This window comes from Dromiciops gliroides, chromosome 3, assembly GCF_019393635.1.
Source record: "Dromiciops gliroides isolate mDroGli1 chromosome 3, mDroGli1.pri, whole genome shotgun sequence".
In the NCBI taxonomy this organism is placed as follows: domain Eukaryota; kingdom Metazoa; phylum Chordata; class Mammalia; order Microbiotheria; family Microbiotheriidae; genus Dromiciops; species Dromiciops gliroides.
In genome coordinates this window covers 492,279,215-492,307,052 of record NC_057863.1, presented here as the reverse complement: position 1 = coordinate 492,307,052, position 27,838 = coordinate 492,279,215, and the positions used below count along the sequence as shown (strand labels likewise).

The 27,838-nt window shown below is 43.8% G+C and overlaps 1 long non-coding RNA gene across 1 annotated transcript; it reads left to right on the top strand.

The window, feature by feature from the left end:
- The first annotated feature begins 24 nt into the window (after positions 1–24).
- On the top strand, positions 25–26,702 carry LOC122746544. Its single transcript, XR_006355551.1, has 4 exons — positions 25–381; positions 7,042–7,135; positions 10,713–10,822; positions 25,096–26,702. It is a non-coding gene; the product is annotated as an uncharacterized LOC122746544 (long non-coding RNA).
- The last annotated feature ends 1,136 nt before the right edge of the window (positions 26,703–27,838 follow it).

Here is a 27,838-nt window from a genome sequence, read left to right as displayed (position 1 = left end):
TCCCCACCTCCGAGAGGGAGCTGCCAGCGGGACCTGCACTGCTAATGGTCTGTACCAACCTCGCCAGCTGAGGCGGGGGGCCCTCCCTGCGACGGGCGGAGGACAGAGGGAGGGAGGAGCAGCGAGGAAAGGTCCCCTCGTGGGCTTGGTATCTACTCCCCCCTCCCCCAGAACCCTCCACACCACCCCAGCCTCTTGGACTCCCACGGCGCGGATCGAGGACGGATGCTCTGGGGAGGGGGCTGCAGGCCCAGGGAAGGGGCCTTGGACATCTCGCTCTCGCTCCTCTAGAGTTAAACCCGGCTGGGATGCCCGCTGCCACCCCCTACCCCCACCCGAGCCGTTCCTGGCTCTCAGCTCAGCAGCTTCGCTTGTCAAAGGGTGATTGTTTCCGGGCTGGGATGGGTGTGCGTGGAGGGGAGGGAGGGAGGTTGAGAAGAGAGAGAGAGGTTCAGAAGGGAAGAGGCAGAGCCGGAGGTGGCCCGGAAGGGAGATCGGGCCACTCTTCCCACCCCAAGTTTAGACTCCAGCTCCTGGTTTGGTTATGACTTTTACCCCGAGATCTATTGGTGGGGGGAGTGGGCCGGGCTAAAAGTGTATGTGTATGCATTTATGGTTTAAGAAGTCTTAACACGAGTCAAGGAGGGGGCTCCCACTTGTACCTGGTATTAGTCTTATCTCTGAAGGCATTGATGAGCTTGGGATGTCTTCCTCTGCCTCCAACCACTTGCATAAAGATGGGGTCAGAGGGCGGTAGGATGTTGGCTACTGGGCTTCTTCCCCGCGCTGTACCCAGGACTTTCCAAGGTGATGACAACCGAGCCAGCCCTAGGATATGGGTGTTTCTTCCTACCCTGGGGGCCTAGGGCTTTAGTGAGGCCTCGATGGAAACAAATTAAGATCTTAAGAAATTAAAGATTTGGAACACAAGTTAAGATCTCAAGGAATTAAGATTTGATACAGGAAGCCATGGGGTCTGGAACAAGGAATGAGCATGAATCTCTCCAGGATGCACCCCCTTTCTGCTCCCAGGCTTCAGACAGAGGGACCCACTATACTAGTGTCCATGTGGATGTATTTTTGCAGTGTGATACACACATATAAATAGATAGATAGATAGATAGATAGATAGATAGATAGATAGATAGATAGATAGATAGATAGATAGATAGATGACAGACAGATATGGCTGTGTGTTTAAGGGGAAAGGAGTTATGCATGTGTGAATGTGTGTCTGCATCCTTGTATCTATGGGTATGGTCTTCTGGAGTCCTGTGGAACCAAGGCCGTTTCAAAATTCTTTCAGTTAAATTGTGGAAAGCTCAGAGGAAATCTTTGTGCAGGTTTTGAATAGCCTTCAATGCAAAGGCTGCTCGTCCATTGGTACTCAGCTTGTAGGCATGGCAATACCAGCTATGCCCATTGCATACACATCCCTTGGGTAAGGCCAAGTCTCCAGTATGTGTTGCTGTGCTGCTGTCGAATGGAGATACTTCTTAATAGAGGAGAGTAGACAAGGCCCATGCTTCACCCTGGGCTGCTGCCTAACACCCTGTGTTCAGGTGATGCTAAATCAGGGCATCATTTCCCAATAAAAGCTTTCTGGGATTCTGCTAGAGCTGACGGTCTTTATCCACTAATCATATGCATCCCTACCCCACAGCCTCACACACACAGCACCTGTGGCCCAGTACCAAGCCCAGGAATTAATGGCTGTCTGCTTGTTGTTCAGAGTGGAGGAAGATCCCTGGGAAGAGGAAATTTCTAAATCAGCTAAAATCTTAAATGAGGAAGAAAGAAGTCTTAAAAGGCCATCCAGCCTTTTCTGTTATCCTGCACCATCGCCCCCAAAATGCCACCAAAGGAAATGATGTTTAAATACTCCAATGTTTAACAACCTTCATAATCAGGGATTTTCTTATGTTAACCTAATTTTTTTTTCTGCTGGAGTTTAAATCCATTTTCATTTTGATATTTAGTGGTGAAGTATAGTGGTTCATCGTATCTGTGATACAATCCTTCAAAACTTCAGATTGTGATATAATCATTTCTTCCCTGGTTAGTTAGGTGGCACAGTGGATAGAATGGCTTCCCTGGGGTCAGGAAGACCTAAGTTCAATGTCAACATCAGACACTTACTAGCTGTGTGACCTTGGGCAAGTCACTTGATCCTGTTTGCCTCAGTTTCCTCATCTGTAAAATGAGCTGGAGAAGGAGATGGAAAACCACTCCAGTATCTTTGCCAAGAAAACCTCAAGTGGGGTCACAGAGAGTTGGATACATACAACTAAACAACATTTCTTCCCTTTACCCCCCAATAGGCACACACATATGCTTCTCCCCTCCAGTCTTTTCTCCCAGTTGAATAACTCAGATTCCTTGTTTACCAAACACATCTCCCTTTTCTTTGATAAAAGACCACTATTTTCTCCTTAGGCTTTTAAGGAGGGCAGAGATGGTTAAGTGTGGGTCAGGGGGAGGTGATAAAAGGCAGCAGAAAGGTGGGACGGACAAGATTCATGGAGGAGACCCACATTGGTGGCCAATAACCCAACCAGATTTCACAACCTGTCACTCAACCTTATTTGAATCCAGAGTCCCATCATGTCTCACCTGTCATCATTACTACTCACATCTGAGCTAGGTCAGGTCCCAGAGGTGTCATTGCAACATTGTCATAATGGTAATTATGTGTTTTTGTTGATTTCTGTATGAGTGCATGATTCTTTAGGCTCCAAAACCCAATAGGGATCTATCCTTTGACTGTAAACTCCCTGAGGGCAAGGGCCATGCCCTCCCCCCCTTTTTTTTTGGCAGGGGCAGTGAGGGTTAAGTGACTTGCCCAGGGTCACACAGCTAGTAAGTGTAGAGTGTCTAAAGTCAAATTTGAACTCAGGTCCTCCTGAATCCAGGGCCGGTGTTTTATCCACTGTGCCACCTAGCTGCCCCCAGGACCATGCCTTCTTACTCCTGTTTTTCCATAGTAGGTCTGAGTAAAGAGATACCTGAAGGTATAGGGGAAAGAGATCAGGGATGGGAATAATTTCAAGTAATAATAACTATTATTTATATAGCACTTTAAGCATTGCAAATCATTTTCACATATTTTTTAAATCTTTATTTTTAATTTGTGGAATAAAAAGCATATAATAATAATAATATAATAATAGCTAACATTCATCTAGTGCTTTAGAGTCTGCAAAATGCTTTACAAATACTACATTTTATCCTTGCAACAATCCTGAGAAATAGGTGCTATTATTATCTCTATTTTACAGTTGTGGAAACTGAGGCAGACAGAGGCCAAGTGCCTTGCCCTGGGTCACACAGTTAGTAAATGAGATCAGACCTGAACTCAGGTCTTTCTGACTCCAGATCCAAATTCTATTTATTGTTCCACCTACCTTTGTCAGGCCTGCCACTACTTCATTGTGTGACCTTGGACAGATCACTCTGGATCAAGGATTCATCTTGTGTAAAAAGACAGAATTGGACCAGATAACCTCTAAGCCTGCCAGCTTTGACATTTCTGTGATTCTGTAGATGTTTCTTGGTGGGAGAGTTGTTGGGGGAAGGGGAACTTTGCTTCTTTCTTTAGCTAATGGGAATTTGTATGCGATGGAACATACACGAGTCACCCCCGTCCTTATAATAACAATAATAATCATAAAATCCCCTTTCTAGGGACACATCCTACAATTTAGCCCCAGGCTCTGTTTATGGCCTGTTTCTTATTTTAAATATTAATTTTTAGAGCCGACTTAAAACAATAACGTAGAATTAAAATCTGAGTGAAACCGCCTCCTAGGTGAAGCTGGAATGGCCCACCAAAAAAAAAAAAAAAAAAGCCTCCCAGGCAGATTAACTGCAACCCTGCTGGCTAGAGCCTGCTCACACAAAACTCTACCCCACCCCCATAATTCCCCCTCACCCCACCCCCTCCATTCAACAGATTCACATTGAGCCAAGTCAAGATCGCCCCCTACCCCTCACACCCACTCTCTCTTTCCACTGCTGGGTGCACACAGGCTCACCCTTCTGCCTGGGGTGGTCTCAGGAACTGTCCACCCCACTGATGGATGTCCTGCCTTCCTGGTCTGGATTTCTCAGGTGACCGAACCTTCTCTCCGAAGCCCACCCTCTTACCCGCCGGGAGTATCTGGCCTTCCCTACTCTGCCCTTCCAAAACCTGCTCCCAAAGTCCAGCACAAGAAATGCTTAATATGCAAACCCATGGCCCTCTCCCCTTGTATGAACATTCATGTGTTTATTGTGTAGTTAAGCAGGGACAAGATCTTGGCCTTCCAGTTTGCTCCATGCTCTGCTTCTATAATCCGAATCCCAGAAGGGCCCCATAAAACCATCATCTGCAATGCAAAACCCGCCAAGCATATGGGAGGGTCTATAGATTTTTTCCAAATCACCTGTGCCCTAATTTAATATGAATAACAATTAGTTTACTCTTATCAGTTAATTGTTCCCCTTGTGGATTCCAACTGCCTAGGCCTCGGATTCAGTAGCAGCTTTTGTCTGTTCCTGACTTGTAATTATGCTTCTCATCTATGCCAGCTTCTCCTTCTGCCTTCACCGCCCCAGCAAAATGACTTGGGGTGGTGGGGAAGAAAGGAGGAGGAGCCACCCCTCCCACTTTAGCCTCGGACTTCCACGTGCTTGTTACCTTCCCATTAGGTCAGCCTAGTGGTCATTAAGGATTACCTGAAAGGTCCTGGCCCTCGATTTTTTCCCCACACAGTACCCTGAAATTCTGTCACTAGAGCATATCAATTTGAGGATAATCATTTAAAGGATTCTTTAAAAAATAAAATGCCCCTAGGAATATTAACACATTAACACCTCACTGTGAATTTGTTTATGAGATCATTTTCCTCTGGAACTGGAGGGATCTGGGGCATTGGAGAGCACAGGGCACCTGGAGAAGAGAGAGAAGGAGGCTCTGAAAGGGGTAAGAACAGTGGCGAATTGATTCTTCCTTCATTGTTGTGGGAATGGCAGGGGGCTATTTCTGTATGTGTACCATGCTCCTATTTTTGGAAACTTTCAAGGGGCTTCAGGCAACCAGGAGCTAAGGAAAAGGAATAAGCATTTACTGAGAACCCACTGTGTGCCTGGCACTGTTCTAAGTGTTTTTAAAAATACCTTGTTTGAGTCTCACAACAACCCTTGGAGGTAGGTGCTATTACTATTAACGTTTTTACAAATAAAGAAACTGAGGCTCACAGAGGTTAAGTAACTTGCCCAGGGTCATTCACTGAGGAAGGATCTGAGGTCACACTGGAATCTTGATGTCTCTAGAACTGGAGCTGGAGAGGAACATGAAGCATCTCTCCTCTAACTAAACTGTTCAAAGGTGGAGTTGCCTGGAAGCCCCTCACACTGGAAGTTAATGGGAAAGCCCCTTGCCTTAAGAAAAGGGGAAAAAACTTTCTGTCTGGGAGGATCAAGGAAGGCTTTGTGGAAAAGGCAACACTTGAGTTGGGTTTTAAGGTGTGAGTAGGAGGTTGAAAGAAAAATATGGAGGGGGTAGACCCAGAGAAGAGTATTGTAGGTATAAGGAAGAGGAAGGTATAGGATGTACTGGAGGGGTCTAGATGGTTTGGCCAGAGTGAAAAGGTGGGTTGGAGCCAGGCCATGGAGGCCAGGCAACCCAATGAGTATAATTCCATTTTCTTGGTGCTGATGAAACAACATGCAGAAACATCAGAGAGAGAATCCTATCACAGCAGTCCCTTCCCCCTGTGGTGTGGTCAGGAGCATAGATGCTTGTTATTCTGGGTGATACCATCTGTCTTGTTGACATTTGCTTTCCTTGACTCAGGGCTTTCTTGATCTCCCACTACTCCCTTCTGGCTTTCTCAAGTTGTCTCCTCTTGATGAAATTCAGCTTCTGACATTGTATAGCGGGGCTTGAGATAGACCTAGATGGGGTTGGGGCTGAACGATTTCCTGGAGGCAGGCTGGGGAGGTTGCCACATCCATCACTGCTGTGCGGGATGAGCCTCTAGGAGCCAAGGCCCCTGCTTCTCTCTTTCTCATGGAAAAGTGCAGAAAGAACCTCCCAGACCCTCTCAAACATACTTGAATTTCCCTGCACTGAGGTCCAACCCACTCAAGATTTCACCATGGTCCATGCCCATGGCTTAGCCTTTCAGTGGCGTCAGGACAGAGGCAACAGGGACTGAAATAAGATTTGAATTCTGGGCCTCTATCCCCTACTGGTGGATTGATGTGTGATCTTGACCATACATTTATAGGATATAATTATTCTCCATGATCTCATTTAATCCATCTGACATCCCTGTGGGGGAAGGTACAAAAACATTATCATCATGCCATTTTACTGATGAGAGGAAATAGGACTGTAGAGGCTTACATCACCTGTCCAAAGTCCTACTGTAGTACAGCCAGGACTTGAACTCATGTTTTCTGATGCCATGGCTAGTGCTCTTTCCACTATACCATGCTGTCTTTCACCTTCCTCATCCACCAGCTGAGGTGAATAATATCCTACTTCAAAGTGTTGCTGTCAGGATCAAATGAAATAATTGATGAGAAGGTGCTTCAGAAGTCATCAAGTGGGGCAGCTAGATGGCGCAGTGGTAAAGCACCGGCCCTGGATTCAGGAGTATCTGAGTTCAAATCCAGCCTCAGACACTTGACACTTACTAGCTGTGTGACCCTGGGCAAGTCACTCAACCCTCATTGCCCTGAAAAAACAAAGTCATCAAGTGCTATATGAATGCCAGGTATGATGATGACTGCTGCTATATCTTGGACACCCAAGTACTTTCCTACCACGTCCCCATTGCTGGCATATTAGGTGAAATTTAAGAACTTGGAGTGAGGTACTCTATAGAGCTGCTCCTACTTGTCTCAGAGCCACCCTCTGTCACCTAGATTTGAAATGTACAAGAAACAGTTAAGGGCTCGTTTTATTGGGAGATAGGAACCTTCATTGACCTTAGTTGGTCCTTTCCAGACTGAGATTTCTGTGGTTCACACTGCCTCCACTTTGTGTTCTAGGGCTGGGGGCTACTTAGAGGAGGGAGAGATGATGACAGGAACCCACATCACAATTGCAGACCTGAACCAGAGAAGGCCCTGGAGGGAGAGAAAGGTAAGGAGGTAATATGGAAGACTGTCCCAGTATCCACTGAAAAAAAGTTCTTCACCTGAGATCTGAGGAGAGATTTCAGTGAGTCCTTGAAATTGGATAGGAGAAAAATGATATCTTTATTTTCACTAATCTCGAACTGAAATTGAGTATTTCTTTCAATTTTAAATTTAAAAAACCCCAAAACATTATAGAGGTCTATAGGCTTTGCCAGACCACAGAAAGGGTCCATGATATAAAAAAGTTAAGAACACTTGATCTGGGTTGGCCCTTTTCCCTCCCCACCACCGAAGGTGCTAAGGGCTAATTGCTTCCTGAGGTGGGAGAAGAGGCCTCTGACTAGCAGAATGCTGCGCAGACAAATTCTAGGCACAGTAAATACAATTCACCTGGCAGTAAACATGGGTCCTCTCATTGGAAATGTTTGTCTCTGCTGAAAGGCTTTTTTGGGGGGTGGGGTGGAGGGAGTGGTTTGAGAGGAGGAAGGAGTGCGGCCCCACAGTGACACTAAAGAGAGACTCAGCCTCTGTTCTCCAAAGCTGAAGAAAGAGCAGAGCTCAGAAACAGTGGGGTCTGTTTCTCTCTTGGCCAAGGCTGGTTTGGCTCCATAGGTGCCTATACAGAGCATGGCAAACAGCTGCTTCCTTACCCTTGGGGACCCTGGAGCCCAAGGGAGGCACGGAGACATGTGACAAGCCAGCAGAAGAGAAGCCAGAACAAATGCAGTGTTGGCATTATGGAATAAACCCGACCCTGGGAACAGAGGGCTGTTGGAGGGGTAGGGAACAATGAAGAAAAGGGAAAGGTGAGACAAGTATGTTGGGGAGGAGGAGGAAGAGGGGGGAACATTAGCCTTCTGACTGTGGGGAAAGGAAACAGTGCTGATGAGACAAAGGCCAAGGTCCTGGAGAGGATGCCTGGGGGGAGGGGGGTCCCTGAGCCAAGGAGATTGTCCTGGAGCTGGATTTTGCTTCTGCCTTGTTCTAGGGGTTACTGGGAACAGGGTAGTTTACTGATATTACAATGAGCATTTTTCCTGCTAATTCAATTAGCCTCCGTGAATACCTTATCTCCTCTCCCCCAACCCCATTTCTCTTTGAAGCCTCAGTCTTGTCTTTTTGTCTTTAAAAATATTTTCTTAGGGGCAGCTAGGTGGCGCAGTGGATAAAGCACCAGCCTTGGATTCAGGAGGACCTGAGTTCAACTCCTCCTTCAGACACTTGACACTTACTAGCTGTGTGACCCTGGGCAAGTCACTTAACCCTCATTGCCCCACAAAAAAAAAAAACCCAAACTAAAAAAACTAAAAAAAAAAAAACACCCTAAAAAAAAATGGTTTTTTTTTAAACCATAAAACCGTTCCTCATACCCCTGGTGGGTGGTGGGCAAAGTAAGGAATGGAGATAGTTTGACAGTTGGCTACATGTATGTAGAGAGCTCTGAGAGCAGGCCTTCAGTGCCCTTGCCATGGAGTATATGGGCTAGAGAGTGAGTGTGAGCCATACAGAAGTCCCTGGCCCCTACCTATACTATAGCACGAGCTCTCCAGCTCTGTTCTCTGAAAGTGGATGGTCATTTTGGGCTTTCTGGTCTCTAATCCCTCATTCAGCAATGCAAACACCCTAAATCCCCAATAATGTAGGTTTTACTGTCTCGTATATACATATCTATGTTATGGCACTGAGGCTGGCTCTGTTGATGTGAGGCATATGTTCCCACATCTGGACACCCAGTGATTTTAGGAATCCGGACAGCATACCTGGGCTTGGCAGGAGAGGGATCCGTGAGACTAAGCTTACCATCTGTGCACAATCCAATCCTGTGACATTTGGACGGTATGTGGGAAAGCTTGTGAGATGTGTTTGTGTGTGCATGTGCGTGTGCGTGTGCGTGAGTGTGATTCTGGTATTTTGAACAAAATAGGATTTTTATTTAAAGTGACTATAGATAGCCTCCTTTGGCCAGCTTGAAATGAAGAGATGGGGGTGAGGGGGCAGGTGGTTGGGTAGGCAGGAGAACCTAAGAGAGATTTATTCTTTTAGATTTTTCAGAGCTCAGAGGCTGAGTTCAATGGTCTGTCTCTCTGAGATCAGTGTAGAAGGAAGAGGAAGATGAAAGACCTTTTGGTGCCCCAGATCTACCTCCTTCCCATATATATCAGCATTGCCTTCTTATCATGTACAAGTCCACTTGGATGGGAGGGAGCCCTCTCCTATACTTAGCTGAGCTCTGGTGATCCATAGAGACAACTCTAGTATTATCTCCAGAAGGTCCTTGCCTAGGTAGTTTATTGTATAAGACATCCCCGCCCTGCTCCCAAAACCAAACCAAACAAAAACAAAACAAACAAACCTGGACTTAGAGTCAGGTCACTTAGGCTCAAGTCCTGGACCTATCACTTATTCATTATCTGGCCTTTGTCAAGTCAAATTAAGTAAATTCCCTGAGCCTCAGTTTCCTCATTTTTAAAATGGGTATAATAATACTTGCACTACCTACTTCACAGGGTTGTTGTGAAGACAGAGATACGCTATATACTCCTGAAAAGTGCTATGTAAATATGAACTATTGTTCTGGCTCCCATAATTTCTGAGAAAAAACAACAACAAAGAATCAATATCCTGGAGTTGAGTGTTTGGCAAAATTTTGGATGTTTCTAAATCTACTGAAGGCGGATGATTCAGGTTTCCTAGAAATTAGTATGAACAGTTTCCATGTTGACTAGAGGGTGTGTGTGTGTGTGTGTGTGTGTGTGTGTGTGTGTGTAGTTTCTAGGCTCCCCAGAGAAACATTTGTATTTAGCAAAAGCATTCTCCATAAATGGTTAAAGGATGTAAACAGGAAGTTTTCAAAGGAGGAAATCCAAGCTATCAACAACCATAAGAAAAGATGCTCTAAATAGCTAATAATTAGAGAAAAGCAAATTAAAGCAACCAAGATTTGAACTCATGTCAATCAGTTTGGCAGAGATGACCCCCCCTTTCTCCCTCCCCCCCACAAAAAAGAAAGAGAGAAATGTTGGATTGGCTGCAGGAAAGCAGGCACATTAGTGCCCTGTTGGTGGAGCTGTGAATTGGTCCAGCTATTCTGGAATTTGGGGATTTGAAAATGTACCCCCAAAGTAAGTGGACTGTGCATACCCTTCAACCCAATAATACTCTTATTAAGCCTATGTATCCCAAAGAGACCAAAGAAAGAGGAAAAGGACTCATATGTACACAGATATTTATAATAGTTCTTTTTAGAGTTGCAAAGAAGTGAAAACAAATGGAGTGCTCATCTTTTGCCAACAGCTGAACAAATGCTGGTATATGAATGTAACACAATGCTGTTGTGTTAAATTTAATGAGTATATGTCAATGAAACCTCAGTATATCCCTGTGAGGTAGGTATGGCTGGAGAGGGTGTGTGTGTATGTGTGAAGAGGGAAGATTGTAGGTGAAGAGAAAAGGGATTCACCTACTTTATAGCCTGGAAAACTGAGCCCCAGAGTGGGAAGGACACTTGCCCAAGGTCAGACAGAAGGTTTGTGCATCTTCCTGTATTCTGACATGTAGTCTTTCATGCTGCTTCATTGCAGGGTTTAGAAGAGGTCAGTCACCCTCAGTGGAGGAGGCTATTTTTTCCCTTTCCCTGTCTAGCTGAAGGCTGGAGCCCCATCCATCAGCTCAAATGGCTTTCCTAAGAGTGGTGAGTCTCCCTACCTCCCTGAAGGATCCCACAATTAAACAGTCAGGGAAATGTATTTCATGAAATATGCATAGAGTTTTCTTCCTACAAAGCCATTTATGCCTCCTTGAGCCAACAGTGGAGATGAATGATGGGATGAGCCATCTCTTACAACACACAAGATTGGGCTCTGGACATTGATGACCACTGTGGGGCCTCGGGTTGGACATATGCCAGGGCTGGGGGGAATGGGAGAAGTTGCCTAGAGGGCAATGGGATTATTTCCCTTAGCCCATTAGGTCTCTTTGGTTTCCTTAGGGAGGGGAAGAGAAGGCTCATTGATTTGTGATCTAGTACCATGGGATTATACCTTCTTTGCTCTCAGGGAGTTGCTTCACCTTGCTGAGGAGCGAACAACCACTCACCTAGACCTTCCACTTTCTGACCACCTGAGATCTTCTGTCTTCTCCCCCTGCTGCCTTCCCTGAGTGTCAGAGGTGGCACTTAGTAATTGTGCTCTTGGTTTCCGACAGCCCATTCCTGACTCCAATGGCTAATGGCTCCTTGTCAGTATTAGGGTTGGAGTAAATTCTTCATTATTGGAGGAATCTGACATGTAAGAACAACTGGAGTAAATTGATTGTATTTTCCAAATCATCACCCAGCCTCTAATTCTATCTCTGAGCCGAGTAATTTGAACCAGAATTAGCTCCTAAATTAAGAATCCAGACACTTGACAGAGAAGAGAAAGGCAGGCCCTTGTGCAGCCCAGTGTCAAGGGATAGTTCTAAGAAAGCTGGGCACGGAGATATTCCTCTAGAGGAGACCTCGAGGAAGATACGAGTTGTTGGCAAATGTTAACCATCAGGTCTGTTGGGGGCCATTGGCCTATCCCTTTTGCTAAAATCATGTTTGATAACAGAACCGCACAGGTGACCATGTAGTTACACCAGCAGAGAATTGAATAGTCTGGAGGGAGATCACCACATCCTTATTGACCTTATGGATAGAAGTACAGCAAATAGGTTTCAATCCAATATTGATGAGGGTAGACTTGACTCAGACTGTGAATGTTTCATGTTGCCTTAGAATGCCTACAAGGTATCTCAGACATCATCTAGTTTAACCTCTTTATTTTACAGAACAAGAAACTGAGGTCTGCAGTGATAAAATGACTTATTCAAGGTCAAAGAGCTTAGTGGCAGAGTTTAGATTGGAATCCAAATCTCCTGTTTGCCACTCTAGTGACTTTCCAGGCTACTATGCTGCTTCTAAACACTGATGGGTTATAGAATCATAGATTCAGAATGAGGAGGGACTTTAGGAACTAGAGAGTCCAACCTCATTTTATAGCTAAGTAGACTACCCTGTATGAAGTGCTGAGAATCCCAAACCAAAATAATTCCTGCCCTTAGGGAACTTTCATTCCCTTGGGAGAAACAAACATGTGTGTATGTATGTATACATGCATACATAAATATGCATGTGCACACACACATATATAAATATGCATGCGTATTTGCATATGCAATATGCAGATACAAAAAACCCAAAACATAATTTGGGAGAATGCTAGCAGCCCAGATCAGAAAAAGCTTTATGTAGGAGGTAGAATTGGGCTGAACTTTAGAGGAAACTAAGGATTCTAAGGTGTGGAAGGAGTATATTCTGAGCATAGGGAGCAGCCTTTATGGAGGAGATAGGAGATGGATTGTTGTGTTCGAGGAACAGCAAATAGTCTTGTTTGAATGGCACATACAGTGTCTAAAGGGAAGTAATGTGTGAATAAGCCTGGAAAGGTAGGCTGGAAACTCATTGTCAAATGTCAGAGAGAAGAATTTGTATGTTATCCTAGAAGCAATGGGGAACCCCTGGAATTTTTTGAGTAGGAGACTGATATGGTCAGGCCTCTGCTTTAGGAATATCACTTTGGCAGCCACGTGGAGGTTAACTGGGAAAGGGACTGGAAGCTATTTAGGGGCTCTTGTAATTGTACAGGCAAGAGGCGATGGGTCTACACTTGGGTGGTGGTCAAGTCAAGTTAGTGAGCATTTATTAAGTGCCTGCTATATGTCAACCACTGTGCTAAGTGCCAGGGAGACAAAGAAAGAAAGGGTCACCTGCCTGGAGAGAAGGGAATAGATGGAAGAGATGTAGAAGTAAAACTGATAATACTTGGCAACTGATTAGAGATGTGGAGTGAGTGAGGGAACCCTTTTAAACCATACTCCCTGCACGTGCCTCTCTATCTATGCCCAGCATTTCTTTCATGTACTATTTATTCTCCATCTATTGGCCTCTAGTTACTTCCAAGGTTCCAGCCCTCTCCTGTCCCATTTGTCCCCTCATTTCTCCTTCATTCTATAAAGTAATCCTGTTCCAAATGTGGGGAAGGACTTGCTAGCCTTAGTCAGTATCTCTGTGGCTAGATGGTATAGGTGATGGAGGGCTGGACCTGGAGTTTGGAAGACCTGAGTTCAAATCTGGCCTCAGACATTTATTAGCTGCATGACTCTGGGCAAGACACTTAACTTTTATTAGCCTCAATTTCCTCATCTGTGGACTAGTGATAATCATAGCACCCACATTCCAGGATTGTTGTGAGGATCAAATGAGGCAGTATTTGTAAAGTGCTATATAAATGCTAGGCTCAGTGGACAGAGCACCAGGCCTGTAGTCAGGAATACCTGAGTTCAAATCTGGCCTCAGAAACTTACTAGCTGTGTGACTCTGGGCAAGTCACTTAACCCTCTTTGCCTCAGTTTCCTCATTTATAAAATGAGCTGGAGAAGGAAATGGCAAACTCCTCCAGTATCTTTGCCAAGAAAACCCTGAATGGGGTCACAAAAGAGTTGTACATGACTGAACAACAACAGATATAAATGCTAGCTGTTATCTGTTTTTCCAAGAAAACTCCCCAAATGGGGTCACAAAGAGTCAGACATGACTGAAACAACTGAATGACAACAATGATAGGTTGCTGGGGTGTTTTTCTCTTACTAGTGTCTCCCTGGAGTTTCCTGGCCTTCAAAGAATCACACCATTGGAAGGGACTTAAAAGATTATCCAGCCTCACCCACAGCTAAACAAGCATCTCGCCCATGTCAGGGTATCCCTGACAAAGGTTCATAGAACCTCTATTTAAAGACATCCAGTCATGGGGAACTTTCCAAGGCAACCTGTTCCACTTTTGGAGAAACATAATTATAAGGAAATTCTTCACTATTTTGAGTCGAAAGTTGCTTTTTTGCATGTTTCAAGCATAGTCCAGCTCCTAGTTCTCCCCCCACTCCCCCGCCCCGAGCCAAGCAGAACAAATTTAATCTTTTTTTCGTGCAGGCAGCTAGGTAGTACAGTGGTAAGAGTGCTGGCTTTAGAGTCAAGAAGATCTGAGTTCAAATCCTGCCTCAGACATTTCCTTGGCTGTGTGGCCCTGGTTAACTTTCCCAGCTTCTGAACCTTCAGAGCATCACAGAACAATATCCCAGACTTCTGGGGTCTTGCCCAGCCTTTTTCCTCTTCCAGTCATGCCCACAGATCCCAGACATGGACTGGAAGAATCCATATACGAATGACTCCATGAATAGAGATTCCTTTTAGAGAGACTTGCTATAATAGAGGTGTTATGTTTTTATGTAGGAAGGAGTATGAGTGGGTAAATGGAAGGAACATTGTCTTAAATACATGGAAGCTGATATTTTATTTATAGAATGATGGGACCATTCTAGGGTTGGAAGTAACTGAAGGATAGAATTAAAAAGGACAGTTGGGATCAAGGAAAGTTTGAGACAAAAAAGGAAAATCATCTAGGTCTAAATCACCAAGATCAGGACAAGGGCATTAGCTCTTGGGGTGGAGAGAAGTGAGTATATTCAGATAACTTAGATACTTATCTAGACTCCAATACCATGAATATCTGTTTTTTCCCTGCCCCACTGACCCTTTCTGTTATTAGTGAATTCTTTTCAGAACCTCCATTTTGTGAAAGGAGAGAAGAAAGGAAAGAAGGAAGGAAGGAAGGAAGGAAGGAAGGAAGGAAGGAAGGAAGGAAGGAGGGAAGGAAGGAGGGAAGGAAAGAAGGAAGGAAGGAGGGAAGGAAAGAAGGAAGGAAGGAGGGAAGGAGGGAAAGAAGGAAGGAGAGAAGGATTTAGCTGCCTCTCTGCTTTTCAGTTGCCCTATTTTTGTGTTGCTTCTTCTACTAGAATATAAGCTTCTTACAGGTAGGGTCTATCTTTTTTGTTTGTATTTGTGTTCCCAGCACTTAACACAGTGCCTGGCACATAGTAAGTACTTAATAGATGCTTGTAGGTAGGTAGATGGTAGAGTGGATAAAGTGTTGGACCTAGAGTCTGGAAGACCTGAGTTCAACTCTGACCTCAGACACTTAACTAACAGTGCGACTCTGGACAAGTCATGTAACCTCTCTCTACCTCAGTTTCCTCAACAATTAAAAGGAGATTATAATAGCACCTATCTCCCAGGGTTGTTGTGAGGATCCAATGAGATAATATTTGCAAAGGAGCTAAGCACAGTGCCTAGAACATTGTTGTTGTTCAGTCGTTTTCAGTTGTGTGTGACTCTCCATGACTTCATTTTTTTTTTTTGTGAAGATACTGGAGGAGTTTGCCCTTTCTTTCTCCAGTTCATTTTACAAATGAAGAGCTAAGGCAAACAGTGTTAAATCATTTGCCCAGGGTCACATAGCTAATAAGTGTCTGAGGCTAGATTTGAACTCATAAAGATGAGACTTCCTAATTTCAAGCTCAGTGATTTACCCACTGCACCACCTAGCTGCTCCACACCTAGCACCTAGTAGGCACTTAGTAAGTGCTTCCTCCCTCCCTCTGTCCCTTCCTTTCTTCCTCCCTCCCTCCCTCCCTCCCTTCTTTTCTTCTTCCTTCCTTCCATCTATTCAAAGAATATACTATAAAGCTTCATATGTTTCCAAGTGTTTGTGTACATATATATATATATACATATATATATATATATAAGGGTTATTGAATGAAATGAAAAAGTTACTGATAGCAATATTGTTATGCAGGATAGAATTAACATTGAAGTTTGGCCACAGAGAATAAAAATAGAGGGTAGAACCAAGATGGCGGAGGAAAGGCAGTGAGCTCTCGAACTCATGACACAGTAGCTCCAAAAAACATCCAAATAATGCCATAGGACAATGCATGGAGCAGCAAAACCCACAGAAGAATGTGCCAAAATCATCTTCTAACCAAGAACGGCTTAGAAGGTCAGAAGGAGGGAGCTGTTGTGCTGATACAGGAGTGGAGCCCAGCCCCACAGTCACCCTGATACACATCCAGTCCCAGGAAGGCCTCACCAGAGAAGGAGACCCCCCAGAGCCTCTGAATCAGCTGAAGCACCAGTGTCATCTGGAACTAAGCTTACAGTCTGGTGAGAGGTCTGTGCCCTTGGGGGGGGTGGTGAAGACTACAAGGGTCTCTGCTGGTGCTGAGGCAGAACTCGGGTTTTTCACCCTTGCTGGGAACCAGGAGGTAGGCTTGAGTAGCAGTGGCCCAAGTGGGGGAGGGGCACAGGCTCATCAGAGCTGACAACCACAACACAGAAACCTGGCTGATTAGCAAGTTGGTCTGGGTTCATCTATGGACCAGGGAATAGGCCAGGCAAGTGAAGAACCTGATCCTCCTTAAATCATACCACCTGGGACTTCTTAAGCTTGGATACTGCAGCCTGGAAACAGTGCCCCACTTTAAGGAGCTAAAAGTCAAGTAAAAGAAAAGCAAGATGAGCCAACAGAGAAAGGTGAGGACCATAGAAAGTTTCTTTAGTGACAAGGAAGATCGAGGTGCACCCTCAGAGGAAGATGTCAATGTCAGGGCCCCTATATCTAAAGCTTCCAAGAAAAATATGAATTGGTCTCAGGCCACAGAGGTGCTCAAAAAGGACTTTGAAGATAAAGTTAGAGAGGTAGAGGAAAAAAACAGAAAGAGAAATGAGGGCGATTCAGGAAAGACATGAGAAAAAAAATCAATAGCTTGAGAGTAAAAATAGGGGTAACAGTGAGAGGGGCAGAGAGGGAGATTTCCAATCAAGGGAAGGAAAAATTTCCTTGCAATCAGAACTAATAGATGGCTTCTGAGGTCCTTTCCAATCCTGGGATTCTGTGAATGGGTAAAAGGATTATTCTTGTACCTGTGTTTGGCTGATTGATTGGTTGGTTGATCCAAGGTGCATCTATGTTGTAGATGAATTCAACAGGTGTGTGTGTGTGTGTGTGTATACACATGTACACACATGCACATACACTGCCTTCCTAAAGTGAGTCACTAGGCTTGGGTTATGAGTTGGCATTCTGTGGATTGTGCTTCTCTAATCCATCATATTGTTACAGAAGCCTGCTCAATGCTGTTCTCGGAGCTCCGTACAGCTGCAGCTCCTTCAAGAGAGGACCCCCCCCCCAGCTCTCCCTTCCCACCCCCAGCTCTCCCTTCCCCCCCCCAGCTCTCCCTTCCCCCCCAGCTCTCCCTTCCCCCCCCAGCTCTCTCTTCCCCCCCCCCCAGCTCTCCCTTCCCCCCCCCAGCTCTCCCTTCCCCCCCCCAGCTCTCCCTTCCCCCCCCCCCCAGCTCTCCCTTCCCCGCTGCCAACCAAGCTTGCATACATAAGATTGCATTTTTCTTTTAGGAAGGATCAAATTGGCCACTTCGGCTCACGCTCAAAGCAGCTGTTTATTTGTTGTTTTCATGTTTTCGACTGTTGTGATGAGGTTTGCTTCCTTTTCTTTTAACTGAATTACGTGGCATTTAGATCTTCTCCATGTGCTTGAGGAAAGCTGGAGCCTGCCTATTATGGCGCCACTCTGGGGGGGACTTAGAGGGAGGAGGAAGGGAAAGGGAGAGAAAGGAGGGAGCGGGACTTCTCTCTCAGGGTACCAGGGGAAAAGAAGAGGGAAAGAGTGTGGTACAGTGGAAAGAGCTTTGGCTCCAGAGTCAGAAGATGTGGGTTCAAATCATATCACTGACTCTTACTGCCTATTAGACAAGCCACCTGACTCTCAATTTCCTCATCTATAAAATGAGTAATAAATTGTCTTTGAGGTCCTTTCCAGCTCTAGAGCTCTATGATCCTGTGAGGAGAACCACATTCAAATCCTGCTTCTGCCATTTACTAGTTGTATGACTACAGGCAAGTTCCACATCTGTAAAATGGAGGTGATACCAGTAATGAGGATTAATTGGTCAATCAATAAACAAGCATCATTATACACACTTACTATTTGCTAAACACTGAAGTTACAAAGAAAAATGGAAATAGTTCTTGCCCTCAGGGAGCTTACATTCGAATGTAGGGGTGACATGTATGTAGATGGGTATATACAAGTTATATGCAAAGTAGATACAAGGTCATCTTAGAAGAGAAGGAACTGGAGGCAGCTAGGTGGCGCAGTGGATAAAGCACCAGCCCTGGATTCAGGAGGACCTGAGTTCAAATCCAGCCTCAGACACTTGACACTTACTAGCTGTGTGACCCTGGGCAAGTCACTTAACTCTCATTGCCCTGAAAAAAACCCAAACCCCCCCCCCCAAAAAAAAAAAACAAACCAAAAAAAAAAAAAAGAAGAGAAGAACTATCATATGGCAGTTTGGTGGCACAGCAGATAGAATACTGGATCTGAGTTCAAATGTGGTCTCTGACACTTACTTGCTATGTGACTCTGGGTAGGTTACCAAATCCTGTTTGTCTCAGTTTTCTCACCTGTAAAAAGAGCTGGCAAAGAAAATGGCAAACCAGTCCAGTATCTTTGTCAAGAAAATCCCAAATGGGGTCACAAAGAGTTGGACACGACTGAAATGACTGAGCAACAGCAACAATAACAAACCAGCAAATGAGGTGCCAGAAAAGACCTCCCACAGAACGTGCTATTTGATCCGAGTCTTGAAGGAAGCCAAAGATTCCATGATGCATAGGTGAGGAAGGAGACTTTTCGAGGCATGAGGGACAGCCGGCGCAAAGACATAGGGACAGGAGATGGAGGCCCAGCAAGTTGGTGAGTATGGATGGACCATAGAATATATGGAAGCGATTAATGTCTGAGGAGGGAGGACAAGTAGGAAGGGGCCAGATTGTGAAGAACTTTCAATGTTGAACAGAGGAGTTCACTTAGACGACCAAATGAAATAATGTATAAACTGCTTTAGAAACCTTAGGATGCTCTAGAAATGGCAGCTGTTAGCAGAAAGTTGGCAGGAACTATCCCCAAACAGGTGGAGCCACTAAGCAGAGTTTCTAAGAACACAAAACATCATTTTCCCTTCTCCAATTCCTGAATGTACCAATGATGTAGGTTATTCCATAACCCACTAGACAGATGATCACCTGCCCTTCTGGAGGAGTTTGCACTTGGCTCAGGGATGGACAAACACAAGATTCAAAGGAGAACATAATTTTTTTTTGCCCAAACCTTGTTCCCAAATCTCCAGGTGTTTATTAGTTGAGAGTTTACATCACTGACTTTTTTTTTAATCTGATGTCTTTGGAGCAGAGTTGAGGAATATCATTCCTAAGGAAGCTTTGCCTTGAAATGTATGCTAGACAGGAGACAGAAAAGTAGGAGACAAAATAATAACTCTCATTTAGGGCTGTAAGGTTTTTACAGGGTGCTTCATCACAAAGGGGCAGTCAAGTTGGGCAATGGGTAGAGCACCAGGCCTGGAGTCAGGAAGACCTGAGTTCAAATCTGGCCTCAGACACTTATTAGCTATGTGACCCTGGGCAAGTCACTTAACCCTGCTTTCCTCAGTTTCCTCATCTGTAAAATGACCTGGAGAAGGAAATGGCAGATCACTTCTGTATCTTTGCCAAGAAAACCCCAAAGAGTCACAGAGTGTCTGAAATAACTTGACAACAAATTCTTCACAAAACTTCTGTGATGTAGATAGTTGAATTATTGTTATCTTTGTTTTGCAGATAAGGGAACTGGGTCTCAGGGAGATAATGTGACATGCCCATGGTCACACTGCTAGTAGGTATCAGAAATAATAATTGAACTTAGAACATATTAACTCCAGGTGCCTTACTCACTCCATCCATGAAACCCTGCAGCCTCTCTGTGATTGAATAACCTTTGGAGGTCCCCTTCAGCCCTTAAGATCAAATGTTTGATCATTATTGGTTCTCTGAGTACCGAAGGAAACCACTTCCTGACACTTAAAGCATCTCAGACATTTAGCCATTTCCAAAAGAGAAGTCATAACCTTCCTTTGTAGCTGAGCATCTGTGCGACCTTGGGTGAATCACTTAACCTTATTGGGGCCGGATGTCCACATCTATAAAATGAAGGCATTAGAATGGCTGATCTCTAAGGTCTCTTCCACTTCAAAATTTCAACTATCCTGTGATTCTAATGCATTCCCAAATTGTTCTTGATATCTGAACACAGTGCCTTCTTTTGTAATTAGTTTGGCATACTCACAAGCAAAAAACCCTTAGGAAGAACTTCATTAGAAACCTCTAAATTCTTAGCATAATTCAAAGACAACCAGTCAGGGGCAGCCCCTGCCTCCTTATCTGAGACCAGAGGCAAGGACACAAAAACAAAAGAGACCAGCAACAGAACAATGACGTGAATGGAAAGTAGAGTGGGTACCACAAATATCGGTCAAAGACAAGTTCATGGAATATTAGACCAGGATGGCACTTAAAGTCCATTTCATCCCACCTCCTCATTTGACAGATTAGGAAATGGAGACCCAGAGAGATTGACTTGAATTTAGGTCTTCCAACTTTAAGCACAGTTCCCTTTCTACTATATGACTTATCATAGCTTAGATTCATTCCCCTTTAATTTCTATCTCTCAGGTTAGGAATGCTTGTAAAGGAAGAAAGCAGGCATTTATTAAGCACCTACTATATGCCAGGCACTGTGCTAAATGCTTTACAAATATTATTTGATCCTCACAATACCCCTGGTATTGTGATACTGAGGCAGACATTAAGTGACTTACTTAGGGTCACACAGCAAGGAAGTGTCTGGATTTGAAGTCAGGTCTTCCTGACTCCAGACACAGCATTTTATTCACTGCACCACCAAGCTACCTAAAGAAGTAATTCCCTATGATAAGAGGACCAACTCTTGCTTCCAGACCCCAAATCTGGCTCTTCTTGGTTGCTTATTCTGTACTCTATCTCTCATCTAGGCCACAGCTTGGAGTTGTTGGGGCTGGAAGCTCCTCCTGTCTCTCTACTTTTGTCATGAGTTTGTGACTGGCCTCTAGGCATCCTAATTCCCCTCCAGATTCCTCGAATATTTTTATGGACACCTTCTTTTCTCCCTTTAATTCACTTGAGACAGAGGTGGTGCTTTTTCAAAAAAGACTTTGCTGGTGATGAAGGGAAAGGAAATAACAAAAAACCAACCAAGAGAATACTGAACGGGTGAGGTATGGAACTTGAAAACTTTGCCTAAGATATCCCTCATTTAGCCATATGTAACTTAGACAGCTTTATGGACTAATTAGTCTCTTTCCCAACTACCTTCCCTCCTGACTTGGCCAGCCAGTGTGACATCGTGAAAAGAACATTGGATTCAGAGTCTAGCTAACTGAGTTTGGAAGCTGATTCTATCAGTGTGACCATGGGCAAGTCACAACCTCTCTGTGCCTTAGCTTCTTGACCTGTAAAATGAAAGGGAGGGCAGCTAGGTGGTGTAGTGCATAGAGTTCAGGGTCTGAAGTTAGGAATACCTGAGTTCAAATCCAGTCTCAGACATTTACTAGCTGTGTGACCCTGGGCAAGTCATTTAATCCTGCTTGCCTTTTTCCCCTCATTTATAAAATGATCTGGAGGAGGAAATGGCAAGCCACTCCAATATCTTTGTCAAGAAAACCCCAAATAGGCTCATGAAGACTCATACATGAATGAAAAACAACTGAAGCAACAAAATGAAAGAGATGGACTAGATAGTAACTAAGGTTCTCTTGCAACTCTAAATCTATGTTCCAAGTGATGTGGTAGGTCTAAATGATTCCTCCCTGGAGGAGGAGCCATTTTATGACCGTCCCTTCCAACACCTCCAACAGCCCTCCAGGTTGCTTTTTGCTTCAAATCTTAAGTCTTTCTTCATTGTCCCGCTGTCATGTAGTCTGATGAACACTACCTTGTGCCTCTTCCCTAGGACTGGGAAACAGAGGGTGAGCTCAGCTGGCATGATTCAGGAAGGCATTTCTTGTCTGAATCTTGTCATAACTCTCATCATCACTTACTCCTCCAGTTTTGTCTAAAGTCCTATATCTCTGAAGCAACATCTGAGACCGACATAAACACTTATCACTATACCCACCCACCAAATTGATAACACAGGGGGAGAAAGATCCAAGCCACCCCAAACACGGGAGCCATACTGTCCCTCCTAGTCTTTATTGGTTTCTATTCTGCACTCACCACATTGTTGTGGTTAAATCATTCAGTTGTGTCCAACTCTTTGTGACCCCATGGACCATAGCATACCAATACTGTCTGTGAGGTTTTCTTGGCAAAGATGCATTGCATTCCATCACTTATTTGATCCAAAAATACGCTAGCTCCCTTTGCACTGAGTCATCTTTAAACAACCTGGTGGGAATGACAATCCAATCAGTAGAATGATTAATCAATAATAATAGCTCAATTCTGAATAGTACTATTAAGTTTTCAAAGTCCTTGACATACTTTCTCATTTGATCTTCACAAGAACCTTGTGAGGTAGATGCCATTATTATACCCATTTTAAAGATAAGCAACTGAAATATAAGTTAAATGTCTAGCTCCGGGCCACACAACTGATAAATATCTGAGGTGAAATTGCTGCCAAAGTGTTCTCGTCTCCAAGCCCATTTCCATCTCCACTGAGTCATGCTGCTGTGACCACTTGCAGCATTATGATGGGATCATCTTAAGGTAACTTCCATAGATGGAGGATGAATTCCCCTTCCCTTCCACTCCACAGTGGGGGTGGAGCCAGAGCCAGAGCCAGAGAAGATTGAGAACTCATTTGTCTCCTTTCTCCACAGTTCCCACCCACCAAGTACCACTTGGTACTTCCTGGCTCCATTAATCTTTCACATTTGCAAGGTGGCTCTTCAGCCTCCCTCAGAGGGATTCTAGAATTTCAACTCATCTTAGAATATCATTTCATAATTTTATAATAGTCCAGTGACTTACACATGTGGTGATAACATAGACTATAAGGGAATGGCCTTTTTGTCAGCTCCCTCTATCAGATAAACTTGCTAACAGTATTATTAATGCCATGTATTATTAATAATAAAGATGAAAAGTTATTATTATCATCAATAATAATAGACTAGTAACTCCATGGAGACAGGGACTGTGAGTAATCTTTCCTATGCTTCCCAAGTGTTGTACCCCTTGATGGAATCCATCTAAAATAATTGTTGATGAAGAGTTGGGTTGGCAGGTTTGCCTGGAGCTGCCCCTGTTGGCATGATAAAGGAAGGTGGTGTGTTGGACACCAGAGTGGGAGGCGGCCATTGGGTAGTTCTGAGTTCCCACGACAATGATTACATTTCTGTAGCAATAGCAACAGAATAGGAAAATGTGGGACTGAAGGTAAGGAGCTTGACCAAACCTGGAGTGTCTGTGAGCCTATGGTGTTTTCTTGAAGCAAAATTCTCTCTCTGGCCATCCTGCTGCACCCCCTCCCCTCAGAAGTAAATTACAGTTCTTCACAGCAGGATTAGCTGATGCTTTTAATAATAATGTAAGAAGATTATTTTTCCTTCCTGATTAAGCCTCTAAGGAAAAAAAATATGAACACAATTGTGAGTAAGGGGATGTGCTTCCTTAAAACCAACAGGACAATATTCTTTCCTTGTCATTGGAGGAACATTGGGAGGAAGTGGGGCTTGAATATTTTCTTGAACATTGTCCCCCAAGTCTCTCAGGGAGAAGCCTTCCCCTTCCTTTCAGCATTTCATCAGTCTGGGCTTTTTGTTGCTCTCTGGGTATAGTTATAGTGACCATTTTCTGACTAGTCAGTATGGTATTAGGAAATAGGGTAGGTGGAGGGGCAGGAGAAGAGGAAAAGAGAGCTCATTTCTTTCCTTCCTCCATAGCTCTAGGATCACTGCGGGAGGGATGTGCAGCATTCATAGCTCAAGAGGTCCCCATTGCATTTAAAGTATCCCTACTGTAACTTGGGGAGGGAGTGGGGCTGGCCAGTACCTTGTTAACCAAGGCCAGGATTCCTGTTGCTTTAACCCATGTACTAACTGCTAGCTACCCTAGATTTCTTTATGATAAGTCAGTTTATAAAGCTTATCAAGCTGATAATGAATCAGTTTGGTTGGTAATTATTCACAAAGCAATGTTCTTTACAGTTTAACTACCTCTTCCTTGGCATAGCAGAGCCTTTTGTGGGTATCTCTTCAAGAGATTCTTGCCCACACAGTATCAGTGACAAAAAAAACCCAACGCCAGAAAACAAAAACAAAACCACATAAAACTTGGGAATATCCTGATAACAATCAGAATATCTGGTCGTCTTAAATATAATACAACATGATCCAATTCCGTTCAGTTTTACTTGGAAATTCTTAACTTGCCAGAAATTCTTTGTTTCCTGGCATTTGCCTCCTCTTCAAAATGTCTTCCCCCTTACTCGAATCTGCCCAGGGTCACACAATAAATGTCTGAGGCCAGATTTGAACTCAGGAAGATGAGTCCTTTTGACTCCAGGCCTGGCACTCTATCCACTATGCCACCTAGATACCCCTTAGTATAAGAGAGTATATGGCAAAATGGAAGAGCCCTGGACATGGAGTCAGGAGATCTGAGTTAGAATCCCAGGTCTGCTTCTTAACTGTGTGCCTCGACCTCTCTGAGCCTTCCTTTTCTCATCTGTAAAGTGGGCATAAGGGAGCTAGGTGGCAGAATGGATAGAGTGCTGGGCCTAGAGTCAGGAAGATTCAGCTTCCTGGGTTCAAATTTGGCTTCAGATACTTATTAGTTACATGAGTCTGGGTCAGCCACTTAACCCTGTTTGTCTCAGTTTTCTCATCTCTCAAGTGAGCTGGAGAAGAAAATGGCAAACGACTCTAGTATCTTATCAAGAAAACCCCAAATGGATTCATGAAGAGTTGGAAAAGACTAAAACAACTGAATAACCCCCCAAAATGGGTATAAAGAGACAGTGAAGCTAAAGTGATAGAGTATTGGTTTTGGAGTTAGGAAGATTTGGGTTAAAATCCCACTTCTGATAACTAACTGTGGGACCCTCAGCTGGTCACTTAATCTTTTAAATTTTTTTTTTTTTTTTGCAGGCAATGGGCGTTAAGTGACTTGCCCAGGGTCACACAGATAGTAAGTGTCAAGTGTCTGAGGCCGGATCCGAACTCAGGGACTCCTGAATCCAGGGCTGGTGCTTTAACCACTGCGCCATCTAGCTGCCCCCTGGTCACTTAATCTTTATGTGCCTCAGACAAGTCCTTTGGGTTTATGTATTATTAGGGGTTCTTAACCTGAAGCCTGTGAACTTAACCATTTTTGATTGATTTCCTTTGTAATTCTATATAGTTCTCTTATGTATTTAAAAAACATTATTCTGAGAAGTGGTCCATAAAGGTTTGATGTACTGCCCAAGGGATCCGTGATACGGAAATTCTAGGAATCCCTGTACTAGGTCATAGATGAGTCACAATCTGACACAATCAGAGGTGGAGCTTCTTACACCAAGAGCCCCCCATGCTGATTCTCCAGTCATTTGTGTCTTTATAGAAACTGGAGATAATATCTACTCCACTTGCCTCATAGCTCTATTGCAAGAATCAAGTGACATAATAAACATGATAGCTCTTTGTAAACCTTAAGGCTCCATCTAAATGTTAAGGTATGATTATGATAAGATTGTCCAGGGGAGCTGCTCAAAGTGATGGGCATCATAAGGCCTGGAAATGGCTCATCTTCTTACCATGTGGGAATAGAGAATTCCCCCTGGGAAGGTTAAGATGCTAATATCATCATTAGCATTATCAGGCAGAAGGGAAACAACCTATTAACGGTCCACCAGCACTCTGAGAGACCCAAGCAACATGCATTTGGCCTCATATAATGATAAAAATGTGGCTAATAATTAAAAGGAAGTGACCCCCACACATAGCTCCGCAATTAATGGAGGTCTGGTGAGGCCATCAGAAATGTTTTCTTTTCCCTCCTTCCTTCTTTCTTAAAAGACAAATAATGGAAAGGAGTCACCGGGTAATCTGTAGCTTCTGTTTATAAATGATTATGCCCCAGTAGTTCCAAGCCTGTGCCTCAGCTTCTTTGCCTTCCTTTGTCCAACAAGTCACTTAACCTCCAAGTCCCCCAGGCCTATTTCTAAGGGGCAGAGAAGGCACTGAACTTTTTCAGGAGAGGAAATCCCTCCCTTGGAATTTCCTGCACACTTAAATCTTAGGTTGAGTTAAAAAAAAGTTTACAAAGAACTTTTCTCACAACGCCTCTGTGAAGTATGGAGTATAAGCATCTTTAGCTCTGCTCTGAAGAGATCTTGGGGAGATTAAGCTCACACAGCTCTTAAATGTTGTACGAGGATTGAGTCCAGGTCCATCACTCTTTCTGTGATACCATGCTGTCTCTGTGATGATAGTGATGATGAAGATAGGGGTAACAACAAAATAAAAATAATTATAGTTGGTATTGATAATGCTTTAGAATTTGTTAAACACCTTATATACAGTGACTCTGTAGGGAGGGTCATAGCCAGTGACCAAGGACATTCAACCAAAAGTCCAAGGTATATCAGATCCAGGCAAGATGTCCTTGGCTGTGGTATATGAATGTAATGGAATACTATTGTGCTGTAAGAAATGATGAGCAGGAGGATTTCAGAGAAACCTGGAAGGACTTACATGAACTGAAGCTGAGTGAGAGGAGCATAACCAGGAGAACATTGTAGATAGTAACAGCAACATTGTGTGATGATCAGCTGTGATAGACTTGGATCTTCTCAGCAGTGCAATGATCTAAAATAATTTCAAACAACTCATGATAGAAAATGTTCTCCACGTCCAGAAAAAAAAGAACTGTGGATTATGAATGCAGATTGAACCATACTGCTTCTCCTTTTGGGCTGTTTTTTTCCTTCTTTTTTGAGGTTTTTCCCTTGTGCTCTGGTTCTTCTTTCACAACATGACTAATGCAGAAATATGTTTAATGTGATTATACATGTTTAACCTATATCAGATTGCTTTCTGTCTTGGGGAGGGTAGGAGAAAAATTTGGAACTAAAAATCCTATAAAAACAAATGTTGAAAACTATCCTTAAATGTAACTGGAAAATAATAAAATACTTTTATAAAATTAAAAAAAAAGATGACCTTGGCATTCTTCTGTCTCTACACCAAGCTTCTAATTTGGGCAAATAGCCTTAACAATCAGGCTTCCTGCCTCATAGACTCCTATGTAAGCACAAATGGCAGAAGTAACCCGAATATGCTTAGTATACTTTATTTGACATCCCTATTAGAGTTAGGGCTCTTTGAACAGCAAGTTGCCAATATATGTAAATTGGCATATGAGGGCATGCAAAGCAATGTGCATAACTCCATTTCCCTAGATTTACCGGTAATATGTTAGCTTCATATAACTCCTTCATTGGTTCAAGTGACCTGAATAATTCAGACCCAAATGTGATGATTTTCTGAGAGAGGTCTGAATAATCTGGGCAGTTACTGTAAAAACCACCATATTGTTTCAGGGAGAACTGGAGTTTTTCTACCACCAGAACCAGGACAGACTCATGTCCTTCCCTAAATTCTCTATCCTGATATAATGGAAAAAGCATATGAATTCATGTCTAAGTTTTGATGCTAAGAGTCAGTCAGTTAATAAGCATTTATTAAGGGTTTACTGGAGGGCAGCTAGGTGGTACAGTGGATAAAATGCTGGCCCTGGAGTCAGGAGCACCCGTGTTCAAATGCGGACTCAGACACTTAGTAGCTGTGTGACCCTGGGCAAGTCACTTAATCCTGTCTGCCTCAGTTTCTCGTCTGTAAAATGAGATGG